Here is a 6,622-nt window from a genome sequence, read left to right on the forward strand (position 1 = left end):
TATTTAATATCACAAGTTTCTGACAGCTCTTCAGTATTCATAAGGTATATGGTCATGTGTATTTTTTGGATAGTATAAAATCAGATTCAGAAAAATTCAGTACAAGTCATCATTTTGCTAAAATAATTCATATGCCCTCCCTGCTGAGCTGTAAGTATGCATACAAACAAATTATTTTTCTCCCATATAGAGTTTTGATGTTTTTTGGAGTTTATTTTCTGGCAATGTGGTGTCTAATTATTCCAATATTTACTTATTAGGTAAATTGTCTTTTCTTCAAAAAAAGGCCCCTATTAAAAGTCTCTCAGAAGCCCTCTATGGTAAGATCCTCTCCTGTTTCTTGTTTTCTCCTACTTCCAATGTCCATTTGTCTTTCTAAGTGAGGGTTGATTGTCTTACCCCTGGTCTTCTTTCTTGTTTAACTTCTTTAGGTGTACAGATTTTAGTATGTTTATCCTCTCTTTTAGATCTAATATCCACTTGTAAGTGAGTATATACCATGTGTGTCTTTCTGTTTTGATTTGCAACTCCTTGATGGCTAAGGACTCTGAACATTTATTTAAGTGTTTCTCTGCCATTCTATATTCCTCTACAGAGAATTCTCTGTACCCCATTTTTTTAATTGGATTACTTGACTTGTTGCTTTTTAACTTCTTTAGCCCTCAACATAAGACCAGACACACTAAATCAGTTATAAGAAAAAATGGGGAAGACCCTAGAACTCATTGGCACAGGAGACAACTTCCTGAACAGAACACCAACAGCACAGGCTCTAATATCAATAATCAATAAATGGGACCTCATGAAACTGAAAACCTTCTGTAAAGCAAAGGATACTGTTGTCAGAACAACAACAGCCTACAGACTGGAAAAGGATTTTCATCAACCCTATATCTGACAAAGGATTTTTTTATTATATAAATAACTACACTAACCTTTTTGAGTTTGACAACCAGTGGCCTATGTGTTCACATAGAGTACCTACTGCTTCCTTGGCAAGAGTGGCCTCTGGTTCCCAGAAATAAATTGGGTAACCCAGGGTACCCTTACTTGCAATCCTCCTGCCTCTACTTTATTCTACTTTATTCAACAAATCATAATGGTTGTGCCTTCACAGCCAGCCTAATTAATCCTTTTGATTATATAATCTAAATACTATGTACTAAAGTGTAAGAATGATTGAACTACAACTTATAATGAAATAGTTAAGGTATCAACAATTCAGAAACAATTGTTTTTCTGTTTTAAAAAAGACAAAACTATCATTTTCATTTGTTTGCTTCCTAATCCATCATTACATTGACAAGTAACTTTTTCATAAATTTTCATTGACCCTTTGTCCCATACCCCAGAACTCAAGCTCACAAACACATTTACCCCATCTTGCTATCAATCACAGTGACAACCATTGTGCTAGCTCAGAGACCCATAAAAAGTTGCATTACAAAAAAAAAAAAAAAAAGCACAACTTAGGAAAAAAATCTGTTGAAAATGAAAACCTTCCATCATTTTCACAAAGTCTGTCTGCCTGAACCTTCATGCTCCAAGAAATAAGAAGGAATGAAGTAAGTCAGGCCAATGACAAGTAAGAAGTGGAAATTCCCCATCAAAACTCAAAACCAAACTATCTACACATTTGGTTTGAAATATTATCATAACCAAAAATTTATTTGTGTAATTTGTCTCTGTGTGTGTCTATATTGTTTCTTTCTTTCTTTCTTTCTTTCTTTCTTTCTTTCTTTCTTTCTTTCTTTCTTTCTGTCTATCTGTCTGTCTTTTTTTTGCTTTCTTTTTCCTGTTGGTTTGTTGGATGGTTTTAGAAAGAAACAATATTTTAAGGTTTATACGTATTTGTCATTGGAATGTGTCTTAGTTATTTTACTATTGATGTTCAGACATAATGACCAAGACAACCTATAGAAAGAAAATTTGTTGGAAATTACAGTTCCTTAGAGTCCTGACCATCATGGAGGAGAACAGAGAAGCAGGCATGGCATTCGAGCAGTAGCTGAGAGCTTCCATCCTGACCCGCAAGCACAGGGCACGAGAGCCAGCAGAAGTGCTGACAGCACAGCAATAGAAAAACAACTAACACAGAAGTTAAAAAGAGAAAGTGGATTATCGCTGTGACAGGCCTGACCGTGATGTGTCCAGAGGAATGTGGAAGACATCAGGACTTTGGATTCAGAAAGTAGTTGAACACTAATAGGAGCTTAGAAGATAGCAATGTGGACTATGGAGGTCCAGCTCGCAGTACATTATAGTTAAAACATTACATGCACAGAACAAAGAGAGGGTAACGAGAACAGCAAGAGGAAAACCATAGGATACAGATAAAGGAAAACATTGGAATAACAGCTAATATCTCTATGGAAAATTTCAAAGACAGAAGAATCTGGGCATATTTAGTTCCACATCTAAATGACCATTGCTGCCAATCTTGACTACTGTACCAATTTACCTATCTGCCAAAGTTGGAGAAGAAAGAAAAAATTCCCACAATTCAGCAGGCTATTTAGAAACAAATAAAAAAGCAAATTTGTCAAACTACACGTAAAGGAAAACACAGCACAACAAAATGTTTTAGACACGTTAAAATCTCACTAATTGCTGCAACTGTAACAGTTTATTCAAACTTTATTCTTTCTAAATACAGACAATGTCTATTATAAAACTAACTTTTAAACCAAATTTTCATTGAAGTGTAACAGTTCTTATTGGGCTTAAATTTCAACCAGAAAATACTGAACTATTATCAAAGTTACCATTAAGAACATTGCCTGAAACTTACCGCACTCATTTTCTAATAGGTATATAAGTTACCCAGATTTATGCATCGGCTTTATATAACAAAACATTATGGCTGTGACTGAGCACAGGGAGGAAGTTTTTGCTCTGTGTGCCTGAAGCAGTAGGCTTGCATCCCACCACTGCTAAAAACAGTGAGACAAAACTCCGCATCAGGCAACAGGCAAACAAAAACTTTACCAAGAGGCTGGCGAGACAACTGCACAGAGAAGATTTCATCCTGCTCTTGCAGAGAACTGGAGTTCGGTTCCTAGCTCACATGTTTGAAAAAGGTCACAGATATTCTGTAGTTATTGCTCACAGTCCTTTGACCTCTGTACTCAGTTAATGCCTGCAAATGTGTACAAACCTCCGCACAGACACCAAAAATAAACATAATTCCAATAAATTTAATTAGATAAAAAAATTCCATAAGGGCTTAACTTCGATCTCTGAGGATCTGACAATAGTTCCATCTTTAGTCTATGTTGTTTGTGGTGTCACAGGACTACCCTGACCATTATTTAAAACAAGGTTTCTCATGGTCGTATTGGTGTTTTTGTAGTCTATGGTTCTGATGGTGAGCACAAATGGCATAATTCACAGCTTCCTTCAAACATATATACCTATATATCATAAACATACACAAAGTACAATTATAAATATATCTGGTGATAGGTACAATGACATTTATGGACAGATGAAAGGTTAATCACTTGAAAATCAAAACTGCCAATGCAATTTTTGTTTTCAGAATCTCGATAACAAAATATGGCATTGATGTTTTATTCAGTAAAGTTTAATGTAATATTATTTTAATATTTTGGGTGTCTAAGCATCGACACATATTAATTTCAAAGCTGGATTTGTGCCATTGGTCACCACTGCTCTATTTTACAGTCAGTCCAGATGGTATGATAATATCTCTAACTTCATATGAGTAACGTCACAGATAACCCAATACATGGATATGCAATAGTAATAGTTGGTCACTATGAAGTTATTGCCCTCTCCCCACCCCAATGTCCATTCTTGACATTAATGGAAATGTGACTTTGTGTTATGGAAAAAAATGCAATTTGAAGCTCACAATTCTTAGTGTTTGGGTGCTTTGATAAGTTTTCCAAAATCAAGTTTACTCTATAAATAAGCAAGCCCTATTGCTCTATTGCCACTTTATGTTTGGAGTCTTTGATAGTTTGTAAGAGGCCTGAGATATTGTTAGATCAAAAAAAAAAAAAAAAAAAAAAAAGAATTTTGGATCCTAAAAACAGTGGGCTAGACTTTGATGGACCGGCTCCCGCTGGTACTGACTGCACCACCATCTTTTGAAGAAAAGCATCTCTCTCAGTGTACACCACTTAACTTTGCTGTATTATCCTTTACTGCCAAAAAATGAAAGACTAAGAAAATGTTTCATAACTGTGATTATTTACATGCTGAAACAAACAAACAAACAAACAGAAGCCTGTGGAGTATTTTCCTTTAGAGACACTTTGTAGGACATTGTTGAAAATTAAATGGCTAATCATATGGTTAAATAGTTATCAAGCACATGATCAAATTATTTAAAGGAAAATCAATATTTGTTAATGACTAATATCAAAGCTACATAATGACAGAACAATAAAAAAAAAACAGATGGAAGGCTAAGGATCCATTTTAGAATTTTATTAATTACCCAGGCACATAATGTTTCAAACTACTGTATGTGTGTCATAAATATTTTGACAATTATTTATAGTTTCATATTGTTATTTACATTTTCTTCCATTTCAGGAATATATAGTCTCATAGGATTTAATTGATACATAGTTCCAAGAAAGCTTTTTTGCATCTCATTACATGGTCCTAATGAGGAAAATTTATAAACTCAGCCGGTACTTTAGATTCTCCTAATTTTTATAACAATAACCATAAAAAATGTGTTTTCAAACGTCTTCAAGAAGCATTGGACAAAGAGACGGTATTTTGTATTTATACAAAATAACCTCTTAACCTTAAACAATTATAACAACTTAGGTATATATCAAAAAATGTCATTACTGATGAGTTAAGTTGTATGTGGCACCTATGTCATCTGTAAATCTAGAGGCTCCAGTTTATCTCCTTTTCACACTAACCCCATTTAAATGCTGTGACTATTTTCTTTTCTACTTTAACTGCTCAGATGACATATATTCTTAGATTCAGGGAGAAAAACGAAAGTCCTGGAACTGTAAAGAATACAGCATCAGAGAAAGTTCATGCTCTACCAAAGCAGTTTGTTTGATAATTGTGCATTGACAGAACAAAGAATTTGAGTGGCAAACTACAAATGATCCAGAAATATAACATAATGGACAGACTTATAAATAACATGGGAATAACATTCATGTCAGGTTAGTCAAGGTCTTCAATACAGATTGTAAATTCCAGACCAGGATTTCAGATCCCAGTATGATATCAGTGTGAAGATAATTTTATTTGTGAAACCACATTTATTTAGATAAATGATGTCACATGAACCAATAATTTGAGTTCTAAACCTGACATTAGAATCGCTTGTTTTTTAAATATATCTGAGCTTAAATTCTGAAACTAATCTGAATCACAACACGAATATTTTCCTGCTTTCTTGTGATAAAAATTAAACTATCTTCTTTCACTGGAAGGTTTAAGAGTGAAAATTCAATTTCAACACTAACTAGTATAAAGTTACACATATGGAAAATGTTGATTGTCTAGAAAATTCCCTACTCAGAAAAAAAAAACAATTTTTTATCATTTTAATATTGTAATTTTATGTTCAGTTTGGTCCACCTACTATGGAAGTTTCTTTTTATTTTTCACAAAGGAAAGAAAAATTAGACAAAATTCAAAGCATGATTTGTTTGAATGAGAAATGGTGCTGATCCTGGTTTTCATTACTTTGCTCCTGGCCTTCCCTACCTTCATCCACACACAGTCACAGGCTGGACTTTTGTGCACCAGTGTCAACATTTTATATTTCCAGAACACATCCATCACTGTGAAGGACATGCCGTCGCTGGAGGGGAAACTGCAGAGCAGCCAGTTTCCAGTGCACTGTACATCTTCCACAGGAAATGCGCAAAGCATGGCTGTGACATCTGCCATACCAGCCCCCAAATCTCTTTCCCCTAAAAACGTGTCTGCCACCATAACAGGAAAGCAGAAATGCATAAAGGAAAGAGAGTTTTCATTCATCTATCATCCCCCAAGAAAATCTTGGTTATATGCAAACTGTAAATTAGAACAGGCAAAATGCTAATGCAGTACTTTTGAAAATAATGATGTAGTCTTCTGAAAATTTTAATGTTTTGCATGTATTATAGTTTTTCAGACCTTTAAATATCACACACTTTCGATGAATAGATCACTCTCTGCATTTCTGTAGATTCATCTGCTCCTACATTCTAGTGAGCAATGATGCTTTGTAGCATTTACGTAGACATTTAATTTACGGACCTATATACACACAAATACACATATAGTTCTGTTCTTGCCATTTCTGTGTTGACCACAGACAGACAGATAGGTGGACAAATCGACAGAAACACTCACACACAGAGAGAAAGAGAGAGAGAATGAGGGTTTACAAAGCAGCTTATTAGAAAAATACCTGTTGAAAAAAAAAACAAGAGAACCGAGTTTGTACCCCAATTCCATAACACACAATCAAAAATGCCGTTGTACAGTACTATTAGTCTATAATCTGTTTGTGGGTTGCTTTCCAAGTGGAGTTACTATCACGTAATGATAGGATTTGTCTGGGTAATCAATCCTGCTTTGTATGCTGAGGTATTTTAGTTTTCTTCCTTCTTTTGAAGATTTC

This window comes from Meriones unguiculatus, chromosome 10 (assembly GCF_030254825.1).
Source record: "Meriones unguiculatus strain TT.TT164.6M chromosome 10, Bangor_MerUng_6.1, whole genome shotgun sequence".
In the NCBI taxonomy this organism is placed as follows: domain Eukaryota; kingdom Metazoa; phylum Chordata; class Mammalia; order Rodentia; family Muridae; genus Meriones; species Meriones unguiculatus.